General features: G+C 40.7%; 1 non-coding gene across 1 annotated transcript; it reads left to right on the top strand.

Moving 5' to 3' along the window:
- The first annotated feature begins 1,627 nt into the window (after positions 1 to 1,627).
- LOC123457017 lies at positions 1,628 to 1,818 on the top strand. The gene has a single exon (XR_006634860.1). It is a non-coding gene; the product is annotated as a U2 spliceosomal RNA (small nuclear RNA).
- Positions 1,819 to 12,313: the final 10,495 nt, after the last annotated feature.

Here is a 12,313-nt window from a genome sequence, read left to right as displayed (position 1 = left end):
TGCCGGTAGCTAATGAAGAAACAAAGGCATTGCGGTTTAACCAGTAACTCTGTGATCTTTGTCCTGACTAGGTCCCTTTCCCCCTAAAACTCCTTGCCCTGACCATGTCCCCTTCCCCCTACAACCCTATATAAACCTACATGTAAGAATAATCTCTTAAGGCCGTGAAAAATGCCTAGCATGGTCTCCTTCTTGTGTCTGTTTGTCTTTCACCCAGGTTAGCTTCTCCTTGAGTCCTTGTTCAACTCCCTGCTGGCCGGGGCAAGTGGCGCCCAAGAACGTGGGGCTCAAGGTACGAAGTGTGACCTGGGCATCGCTTGAGTGGATGGCCGTCCCAGCCATTAGACTGCCACCCCACCGGAGGGGTGAGAGAAGGTCTGCATAGAGGTCACTACAGGCAACACACCTGTAAAACAGACCTGCACCGCGATCGACGCAGAAAAGCCCACCTGCGAAACTGATCCGTTTGAGGTAAGCAATGAATTTTAGGCAATTAAAGTAAAGACTATTGAGTCATTTTTTTCAAGGCACAGAACTGTGGGACTTCCTTTTTGCACTTCTCTTCCTCCTTTTACTTTTGGTTGGTGCCATCGCATGGAATTGCAACATAGCAACAGGGCAACTGAAGCCTCTTGGCCAGGGCTACCCTCTGGCATTGGCTGAAGGCCCCTAGCTCCCTGTGCGAATCCCGACAGCCCGTTCAGGCATTGGCAAAGACCTCCTATCTAGCCTCTCTTCCTATCAACAAAACTGGGTACTCAACAGCCAGTAAATGCTCTTAGAGTGGCTGCCAGCTCTTAGAATTGGGGTCAGGCCTATCAGGGAACCCCCCCCATGCCAGTTCTCCAACTGGAAACGTTGCTCTCTGGTCTTGCTGTTTCTCCTCTTTCCTTTTCTATCATGGGACAGACCCTAAATAAGCATAAATTGTTAAAAGGCTTAAAACTTCTCTCAAGGCACAAGGAACACATGTTAAAAAAAATTAACAAAGAGTAAAAAGGAGCTAATTGCCATAGTAAAAGATATCTTCAAAGCACAAGGAATTAAGATTCCTTCAAGTTCTTTAAGGAAAGTTTTTGATTTTATCAGGAGGATTTGTTCTTTGTGTGTGTGTATGTGTTTATGTGTGCTCATTGTGCTTGTTAGTTGTGTCATGTTTGTGACTATTTGTAACTAAAGAGATAAGATGGACACAGGTGACATTTCTTTCTCTTCTAGAGAACCATTTCAAGGAAGTCAAAGACTTAAGCACAGAAATTAAAAAGGAAAAGTTAGATGTCTTTTACAGGAGTGAATTTGCCAGATATTTGTTCTAGATCAAGTTCACCTTCCATAGAGGATTATTAAAAACAATAAAACTTCATCTAAAGAGGTAACTCATAATTTGCCAGATATTTTAAAAAAAGATTATAATGTTCTGTTACTTAAAAGGAGGAGGCAACTGACCTGACTTCTGAGCCAGCCTGCCTCAAGATAACAACACAATTTGCCTTAGCTACTCCTAATAAAATCATTCCCAAGGGTGTTATTGGTATTAATGATATAAAATTGTATTAAGACTGCTTTCTTTTTAGTAATAGGATTAATCAATTTGGTGTAATTTTTTAATAGCCTTATAAGAAAGATAATCGCTTCTTGGCCTTTTGGCTAAGATCAAGTGTAGTATCTGTTCTTATTAGTTTAATATCTGTTATGTCCTCTATCCGAGGACAATATATTAAATGGATTTTTGGAGCTTGATGTTGGAATAGGAGCTTGCTCCATCCACTCCTTGCATTGACCTAGTATTGCAGTACTTCCAGGAACGGTGCACCCCCCTCGGGGAAATAAAAAAAAGAAAAGATAATTAATGATGGGGTGAGATAAATTGATTAAAGGAACTGGGAAAGAAGTTTTCAATGTTGGGACATAGAATGCTCATTAAAAATGCTTTTTGAGTGGTACTGAGAATGTTAAAGTCTGTGGATAAAGATGTGCATATGTAGGAAAGAATTTTCAGGCTCAACCTAAACGCCATGCCTAAAGTTAGATATTCTTCAACTGTTTACAGACTCTTAAGGATACTCTAAAAGTTTTATCTTAGGACATAGTCTTAATCTAAATTCATCTTACATTAGACACAGGTGATGCCTATGTTAGGTGGGTCACAAAGTCATAAGTACAGATGTAATTGGAGGTTTAACCAGGTTAAACATAGACAAGAGTCTATCACCTTGTGTTTTGCAAATGGGTAAATTTGCTATGTAAAAACAAACAACTTCAGAATAGGAAAGAAATGTCAGGATGCTTATCTCTCTGCTCTGTAATTTCATTTTGCTCTTGCTTTCCAACATATGCTACTTAAATTCATGGAAAGCTGGACTCCGAAAAAAAAAAAAAAAACAGATGGAACCCCCTTTATCTCAAACCCATGCAAGTTTAAGCCATGTGTCCCCCAGACTCTGAGTAGAGACAAAAATGGCCAATTGTCTCTGACAAGGAAAAAGAAATACAGCATATAACTGGTTATCTTTCTTCATCTCTTATGAACCCCTAAAGTCACATCTGTTAGATAAAGTCTCTCACTAGACAAAATGTTAAATAGATACACTGAGACTTATGATAAGGCCTCACTCATTAACAGGTCGCTGATGCTAATTTGTTATGATTTAAGGGTTATAAAACTGGCTTTAAGACTCTCTCAGTAAAGTAAATTAGGTTCCTCTTTTCATCAAGGTTTTAACTATTCTAAAGATAAAGGCTCACATAGGAATGTTTAATTTCCAAAGGTGAAGTACTCATACCTAAAGACATTGTGACTTTACAGATAGCTGCTGTCTTATTTATGCTAATTTTATTGAATGGTCAAAACTAGGTTTAATCACTTAGGTTTAAGTGATTTAATTTCAGTAATAACTTTCATCTTCCTGGGATTTGTTGGGATAGCTTACTTAAACTTTACCAAATTTAGGTCATGGGTAAAACATAAAATTGTTTTATGTTAATAAAAAAATTTCTGTGGTACATAAAATCAATAGCTATCAAGGTTAAGCCAAAATCGTTGGTTGTCAAATAATGTTTTTTCTTTCAAAAAATTTTTTTATCAACAGTTATATTAATATTTAGTTAACTATTTTAGCTCAGAAAATACCAAATTCTACTCTATTGTATGTAAAGTAACTGTCTCAACTTTTGCATCTTAATTTCAGTGCTTATAACAAAATTAACCCTTAAGACATATTCCCTATTTTAGGGTACAGCCTCATGCTCAAACAATGGTTCTCATCTAAAAATATATATATATATATATATATATATATTGAAATATATATATATTTCAAGCTCCATGGTTCTGTTTCCAATGTTTTCTGGGTAATTTGTACCCACACAGGTATCTGAACTAATCAAAGTTATTTTCACACAGGTGCTAAGACCTTATACTATCTTATTTGTTCTTTTCTGATAATTTCTAGGTTAAATTAGTTAAGTTTATAAATCAATTGGTACTGTTTTCAAGACTGGTAATAGGTTCTGCCTATATTTATAAATGTTAGATATTTAAAATGTGAGATGTGCCTACTTCCCATGCCTCAGATATATGGCTTATGCTGCCACAGTACAACAAAAATTTTAAAGATAGGACAAAATGATTTTAGAAGCCCTTGTGCCATTCTTTAACTAAGTCTATTTCAGTAATCAAATGTGCTCTATATGTACATACATCCAGGCTGATGTAACTTCCTTCTGCTTGCGTTAATCACCTATGTATAAGCCAAAGCCAACTGGAATCATTAGAGTAAAATGTGTCAATATTTTGGCCTGTGCTCCCATGTCATGAGGCCACTGGAGATGATGGGACACTTCTGCACTGGCCCCCTGGTAAGTCACCTGTCTTCCTGAGCAGGGAGGATATGGAGACCCAAACAAAATTGGTGTACAGTCTAAAACAGGAGAGTCACAATTGAGGAACAATCAGTCCTCCTGAATTCCCAAAGAACACTTGGCCAACATGACCCTGACTCATCCTAACAGGCAAGACACCAATAAACTATGGGGCTACTCCTGTGTCACTAAAGTCTCTTTGGAGAGCTATTAATGACCTCTAATATTAATCCTTAATTAACTTTTGGCTATCTGCATGGTCTTAAACACTCAGAGAGAAATCTGTAACCAAAGATAAAAATAAAAGAAATAACTTAAATGTATAAATGGCCCTTAACTTCTGAAATTAGCTACAGCCATGATGTTAGTACAGGAACAACTTGCTGCAGGCCATATTGGACCTACCACCTCTCCTTGGAATACTCCTATCTTTCTATTGCTCCAGGACCATAGAGAAATTAATAAGGCCATGGTACCTATGGGGCTCCTACAACCAGGCCTCCCCATTCCAGTAGCAATTCCTACAGGACATTGTAAAATCATTATTGACCTAAAGGATTGCTTTTATTTTTTTTAATTTTTATTAGCATTTTCCATGATTATAAGAAACATATCCCATGGTAATTCTCTCCCTCCCAACCCCCACACTTTCCCATTTGAAATTCCATTCTCCATCATATTACCTCCCCATCTCAATCACTGTACTTACATATATACAATATCAACCTATTAAATACCCTCCTTCCTTTCTTTCTCTTCCTTTTATGTCTCCTTCTTAACTTACTGGCCTCTGCTACTAATTATTTCCACTCTCACGCAGAAGCCCAATTACCTGTAGCTAGGATCCACATATGAGAGAGAACATGTGGCACTTGGATTTCTGGGCCTTGGTTGCCTCACTTAGTATAATCCTTTCGAGGTCCATCCATTTTTCTGCAAATTTCATAACTTCATTTTTCTTTACCGCTGAGTAGAACTCCATTGTATAAATCTGCCACAGCTTCATTATCCACTCATCAGTTGAGGGACATCTAGGCTGGTTCCATTTCCCAGATATTATAAATTGAGCAGCAATAAACATGGTTGAGCATGTACTTCTAAGGAAATGAGATGATTCCTTCAGATATATGCCTAGGAGTGCTATAGCTGGGTCATATGGTAGATCAATCTTTAGCTGTTTTAAGAACCTCAACACTGATTTCCACAATGGCTGGATCAGATTGCATTCCCACCAGCAGTGTAGAAGGGTTCCTCTTTTTCCACATCCCCACCAACATTTATGATCATTTGTTTTCATGATGGTAGCCAATCTGACAGGAGTGAGATGGAATCTCAATGTAGTTTTAATCTGCACTTCCCTAGTGACATAAACATTTTTTTAGATGCTTATATGCCATTTTTATTTCTTCCTTTGAGAATGCTCTATTTAGCTCCATAGCCCATTTTTTGATTGGCTTGTTTGATTCCTTATTATGTAACTTTTTGAGTTCTTTGTACATCTTAGATATTAATCCTCTATCAGATCTATAGCTGGCAAAGATTTTTTCCCATTCTGTAGGTTTCCTCTTTTCTTTTTTCACTGTGTCCTTTGCAGTGCAAAATGTCTGTAATTTCATGAGGTCCCAGTGATTAATCTGTGGTTTTATTGCTTGAGCAATTGGGGTTGTATTCAGAAAGTCTTTGCCAAGACCAATATGTTAAAAGGTTTCCCCTACTTTTTCCTCTAGCAGTTTCAGTTTTACTATCAGGTGGCTATAGCTACTTGGGCTTACATCTGGGTCCTCTATTCTGTTCCACTGATCTACATGTCTGTTTTTGTGCAAGTACCACGCTGTTTTTGTTACTATGGCTCTGTAGTATAGGTTAAAATCAGGGATGGTGATACCACCAGCCTCAATTTGTTGCTCAGTATTATTTTAGATATCCGGGTTTTTTTGTGATTCCAAATGAATTTTTGGATTGTTTTTTCTATTTCCATGAAGAATGCTTTTGGAATTTTGATAGGGATTGCATTAAATGTGTAGATTGCTTTTGGTAAGATTGCCATTTTCACAATATTGATTCTTCCAATCCAGGAACAGGGGATGTTTCTCCACTTTCTAGTGTCTTCTGCAATTTCTCGCTTGAGTGTTTTAACGTTCTCATTGTAGAGATTCTTTACTTCCTTGGTTAGGTTTATTCCAAGGTATTTTATTTTTTTGATGCAATTGTGAATGGGAGTGATTCTCTGATTTCATCTTCTGTGTGTTTGTTGTTAGCATATATGAAGGCTACTGATTTCTGTGTATTTATTTTGTATGCTGCTACATGGCCGTAGGATTTGATCAGCTCTAACAGTTTGCTAGTAGAGTTTTTAGGATCCTTTATGTATAGAATCATGTCATCTGCAAATAATGATAACTTGATCTCTTCCTTTCCAATTTGTATCCCTTATATGTGTGTCTCTTGCCTTATTGCTATGGCTAAGACTTCCAGTACTATATTAAATAAAAATGGGGACAGTGGACACCCTTGTCTTGTTCCTGATTTTAGTGGAAAAGCTTCCAGTTTTTCCCCATTTAGTAATATGTTGGCTGTAGGCTTGTCATAAATAGCTTTTATTATAATGAGATATGATCCTTCTATTCCCAGTCTCTGTAGGACTTTTATCATGAAGGGATGTTGGATTTTGTCAAATGCTTTCTCTGTGTCCAATGAGATGATCATGTGATTTTTGTCCTTCAACCTGTTTATATAATATATTACATTTATAGATTTGCATATATTGAACCATCCCTGCACCTCTGGTATAAAGCCCACTTGGTAAGGGTGAATGATCTTTTTGATATACTATTGTATTCAGTTTGCCGGCTTGTTTTCTTTTTTTTAAATATTTTTTTGTTCATTTTTTATTTATTTATTTGAGAGTGACAGACACGGCGGGGAGAAAGACAGATAGAGGGAGAGAGAAAGGATGGGCGCGCCAGGGCTTCCAGCCTCTGCAAACGAACTCCAGACGCGTGCACCCCCTTGTGCATCTGGCTAACGTGGGACCTGGGGAACCGAGCCTCGAACCGGGGTACTTAGGCTTCACAGGCAAGCGCTTAACCGCTAAGCCATCTCTCCAGCCCATGCCGGCTTGTTTTCTAGGCCCATTTGCTTGAAACACTGTCTTCCAGCCTTTCACCCTAAGATAATGTCTATTCTTTGTAGAAAGGTGAGTTTCTTGGAGACAACAAATTTTAAGATCCTGATATTTTTTTAAAGATCATGGTCCACCCCTTTTTAATTTTTTTTATGAGAGAGAGAGAGAGAGAGAGAGAGAGAGAATGGGCACATCAGGGCCTCCAGCCACTGCAAATGAACTCCAGACATGTTTGCCCCCTTGTGCATCTGGCTAACATGGTTCCTGGGGAGTTGAGCCTTGAACTGGGGTCATTAGGCTTTTCAGGCAAGCACTTAACGGCTAAGCCATCTCTCCAGCCCAAGATCCTGCTTTTTAACCCAGTCTGCAAACCTATGTCTTTTTGTTGGGGCATTGAGGCCTTTGATATTAAGGGATATTATTGAAAGGTGTGAATTAATGTTTGCCTTTTTTTTTTTTTTTTTTTTTTTTGGTTCCAGTTCTACCTGTGCTCTCTTGTGTTAAGTAGTATTTGAGTATTGCTCATTTTTTCTAGGTTCCTTATATGTGTGCTTTTCCTTTTCTTCAGCTTGGAAGATTCTATCAAGTATTTTCTGTAGAGCTGGTTTTGTCTTCAAATACTCCTTTAACCTGCTTTTGTCATGGAATGTCCTTATTTCTCCATCTATTTGAATGGATATCTTTGCAGGATAAAGTAACCTTGGTTGACAGTTTTCTTTCAGAACTTGGAATATATCACTCCAAGCCCTTCTGGCTTTAAAAGTTTGTATTGAATAATCAACTGTAATCCTGATGGGCTTGCTTTTGTAAGTAACTTGATTTTTCTCTCTAACTGCTTTCAATATTTTTTTCTTTCTTGTGTGTGTTTGGAAGTTTGATTATAATATGGCAAGGAGAGGTTCTTTCCATGTTTTGTCTGGGTGGGATTCTAAAGGCTTCCTGTATCTGCATAGGCACTTCTTTCCCAATTTGGGGGAAATTTTCTTCTTTGATTTTGTTGAAGACGCCTAATATGCCTTTGGAGTGGAATTCTTCTCCTTCTACTATGCCCTAAATTGTTATATTTGATCTTTTCATAGTTGCCCGAATATCTTGAAGTTCCCACTCATACTTTTCTATAAGTTTGTCTTTCTCTTCGTTGGACTGTATTATATGTGCCACCTGGTCTTCTAGCTTAGATATTCTGTCCTCTCCTTCATCCATTCTACTGGTGAGATTTTCTACAGAGTTTTTTATTTCATTAACTGTGTTCTTCATTGTTAGTAATTCTGACTGGTTTTTCTTTATTATTTCTATTTCCTTATTTATGTCTTGTATTGCCTTCTTTATTTCATGAAATTGGTGTCCTGCCTCTTCTTTGATTCCTTTGATTTCCTCTTTGAGTTCCTCTTTGACTCCTTTGATTTGTTCTCTCATATTTACAATCATTCTTTTGGAATCTTTCTCAGGCATTTCCTCTAACTCGTTCTCACTGGAGGTCATTTCTGATGCATTAATACTTTTAGGTGGTTTATATTGTCTTGCTTTTTAGTGTTTCTTGTGTTATAATGTATATATTTTTGCATCTTGGATTAAGTTAATGCTTGGATTTTCTATCTAGCTGGGTATTCTTAGCTATATCAATTGATTTGATGTTATATATTTTCAGGGTAGGAGCTTAAGATGTTAGATGTAACTCTTAAGACTCTTAGAGTGTCTACATAGGTGCTCCTAGGGGTTGAGTTTCCCTGCTATGGGAGTATTCAAGTAAGCTGAGTGGAATAAAATGCAGGTAGATTCCAACAGTTAACTAAATACTGTACCCATTCAATGAAAAACAGCCCCAAGTATGTATGCCAGAGTAGTTATTATAACAACCAGATCCTCTATCAACATAGAGTTTAAGATTTCTGGTCTGTTGAGGGATCCAAGTCAGCTTGTGACCAAGTGAGACCCTTCCCTGGTGCAATCCCAGCTACCTTGGATGATTTTCGTCTCAGTCAAGTTGCTGCCTGGTCGTTGGGCTGCTTTTCTGATTTCTGGAGCTGTGCACTGGCTTTTCCTGCAGGGCAAACCAATCCTGGCAAGTGTGGCCCTACATCTCAGCACCCCCACTGCTGGAACTGCTGCTGCTAAAGCTGCCTCTGCTGGGTCTGTCAACAGGTGAAGCTGCTCTTTCTGGGTCCACCACTGCTGCTGCCTCTGCTGCTTCTGCTGCTGTAGCTGCCACTTCTGGAGCCACTGCTGCTGCTGAAGCTGCTGCTGCTGGGTCCACTGCCACTGCTGCCACTGAAGCTGCTGCTGCTGGGTCTTCTGCTGCTGCCACTACTGGGTCTGCTGCTGCTGCCGCTATTGGATCTGCTGCTGTTGTGGCCTCTGTTACCAGTGCTGGAGCCGCTGATGTTGCTGCCGGACTCTGCTCCTTCTTGGGTCCCACTGTCGGCTCAAGTTGGCATGGCCGGGTCCTGGGACCACTGCTCTGTTCGCTGGAGCTGGTCTCAGGCAGTGGGGGAAGGGAGAGGCCACAGCTGTTCTGGTTCTCTTGCTGTTCCACATGTTCTTCTACCTCATGGTCTGCTTCTCCGTTGCTCACTGCTGCTCTCCCTTCACATTTCCTGAGTTGCAGAGAGTTCTGGTGTGAGTGGAAGCTCCACCATCTGGCTTTTCCTGCAGCTGGAGCTAAGTCTGGTGGCTTTCTGGTGCGCTGCTGTTGCTGCCACCACGATTGGCAGAGCTACCAGGGCCACGTTTGCTGGCCTGTGTGGGCTGTGGATGCTCTGGATCTCTTCTACTTCTCCACTGCTGCTTCAATTTCCTACACACCTCACCTTTTAGTAAAAGTGTGTATTTTGCTGAGTTGCTTTGGTCTTTTCCCCCCCTAGGCTACTTTGGCATGGTACCTTTGCCACCATCTTAACTGGAAGTCCCCAAGGATTGCTTTTTTACAATTCCCTTACACTCCTCATCAGCATTTTACATTTAGTTTACCTGTGGTAAATTTTAGAAGTCCTAAAGAAAGTGGAGGCTACAATTCTGTGCCCCGACCCGTGGGACCTAGTTATTCGTGAGGGCACCAGGAGGACCTTAGCCTGTGAAGAAAATGGGCGAGAGAGGGGAATGGACTCAGGCAAACCAATGCTTGTCGAGAGTCATTTATTCAGCCAGAAGGCTCATCTTTTAAAGTCAGTTTTATGTAGGGGAGGGGTAAGGGGAGTAGAGGGTGAGACAGTACAGAATCTTCTTGCACAAGGCATGGATCATATGGAAGGGGGTCAGGGTGACCTAGGTGGTGGAAGGTTACAAACTCTTCTTGGCCTCAGGCCAGAGACATTGTGGTTGTTCTGAGAAGTCATAACTCAGGGGCCTTGATACTGCAGGCGCAGAGCAGAATGTTTGTTCTTTAGCCAGAATGCAGTGGGGGTGGAGAAGGGGGTAAGGGAAAGATGAAGCATTTCTTAAGGGTGGTCCCCAACAATTCTGAGCCAAAGGGTCACTTTTATCTCTTATAAAAAGCCTCTTCTCCTGGTCATTTGTGCCACTAACTTTACATCCACTGGGGTGTTCTGGCAGGAGGGACCCCTCTTCTGGGTCCATTTACCCTCCAAAAGTTAAATACGGGGAATTTATATCCCATAAAAAGGCTCTTCAAAAAACATTCTTCATCATGCACTGTTTCTCCTAAACTTTTTAACCCTTGATGCTCAAGGAAAGTTAGCAGGTGATCATTTTTGGTACACAAATACAAAAAATACCTTTGCCAAAGCAATGTGGAAAGATCCTTTAACCTTAAAATGGAATGGCCCAGACCTAGTAATCATTTGGGGCCTTGGATCAGTATGCTTGTCTGACCAGAGAGACGTGTAAAACAAGCTAATGATCCTCCAGTGACATCTCACATATCCAGGAAGAAACACTTCCCTGAGAGAATCTCCACTTTTTCCCTAACAGGACAAAGCTGGAAGGACCCCTACTTATCTTAATCCTCTCATAATCGGACCTGTTATAATTAAAATCATGTCTTTTATATGTCAACAGATTAAAGCCATTAAGGTGCAGCCTTTACAGGTCCATTATCACAGACTGGAGCTGGCTGATCGAGGCGTTGCCACTGAAGACCTACCACCTGCAGCTGTCACTTTCCCTTTATCTTACATTCTGTGCTTATTTACTATACTGCTGTCCTCTACACCTCTGCTATCGCTGCGGTCCACCTGTCTTGGCCAAATAGCTACCCCTCCTATAGGAGCTGCATAGGATTCAGACCTATACATATAAGCTCAAAATAAAGTGAGTGTGATATGGGCACCAACGTGGGTGCGAGGCAAAGCACTGCAAGGGAAGGTCTCTTTCTGAACACTTCTGAATTCCCTGAGAGAAAAACTTGACTTGCATGAAGGTTGGTACCATAACTGTTATCACTAATGCCATGCCTCGCTCTCCAGCCACATAAGCCCTGCCCCCCTCCCCATAAGGAACCAAGGGTCAAAGATTGTGGGAAATAAACATCCCATGGGAGGAGTCGGGTCCCTACTCCCCCAGTTGGTTAATGCCCACCGCTGCAAAGCGGGCCTCCCCCGAGGAGATGTTGGGAGCTATGAATCAAACCTCGGCCATGTCAACAGAAACCGCCTTATAGCAAGTTAAGTTTCTACTTCCTCACCTAATACTCAACTGCCAGAAACAAAGACTGCCATATAGCAAGTTAAGTTTGTAATTCCTCACCTAATAATCAACTACCAGGGGATCGTACGCTTGGCTGAATACTCCCCCATCCTGCCGGTAGCTGATGAAGAAACAAAGGCATTGCAACCCACTGCTGAATAGCAGGCCTCCCTCTCTTTTGTATAAAGGAAGGGAGGAGATGTCAGGAGCCATAGAGCAAAAGCCTCTCCATTTTTCCTGGGCCTGCTCATAAGCTAACTCTTTACTCAGAAAGCTGGCCCATCCAGCTTTCTGTTAGGTACTTCTGGAACCAGTCAGCAGACTGCTTACAGAATCTTATCTTTTGCAAAAGGCCAGTTTATGGTCAGGATGTGAAGCCTGGTGCAGTCAGGATGTTAAGCCAGTTAGGCAAGATTAGATGAACACCTAATTACATTCCCTCTAGGTTTCCTGGCAACTCCTTGCCCTGATCTTGTCCCCTGCCCCCTACAACTACTTGCCCTGGCCACGTCCCCTTCCCCCTACAGCCCTATATAAACCTACATGTAAGAATAAACTCTTGAGGCCATGACAAACACCCAGCATGTTCTCTTTCTTGTGTCTGTTTGCCTTTTTTCATTCAAGTTATTTTTCCCCTCGCTTCCTTGTTCGACTCTACTTCCTGCATTTCCTCCTTGCTTTGGCCAT

This window comes from Jaculus jaculus, chromosome X (assembly GCF_020740685.1).
Source record: "Jaculus jaculus isolate mJacJac1 chromosome X, mJacJac1.mat.Y.cur, whole genome shotgun sequence".
Classification (NCBI taxonomy): Eukaryota; Metazoa; Chordata; class Mammalia; order Rodentia; family Dipodidae; genus Jaculus; species Jaculus jaculus.
This window is presented reverse-complemented; position numbering and strand designations above follow the sequence as displayed.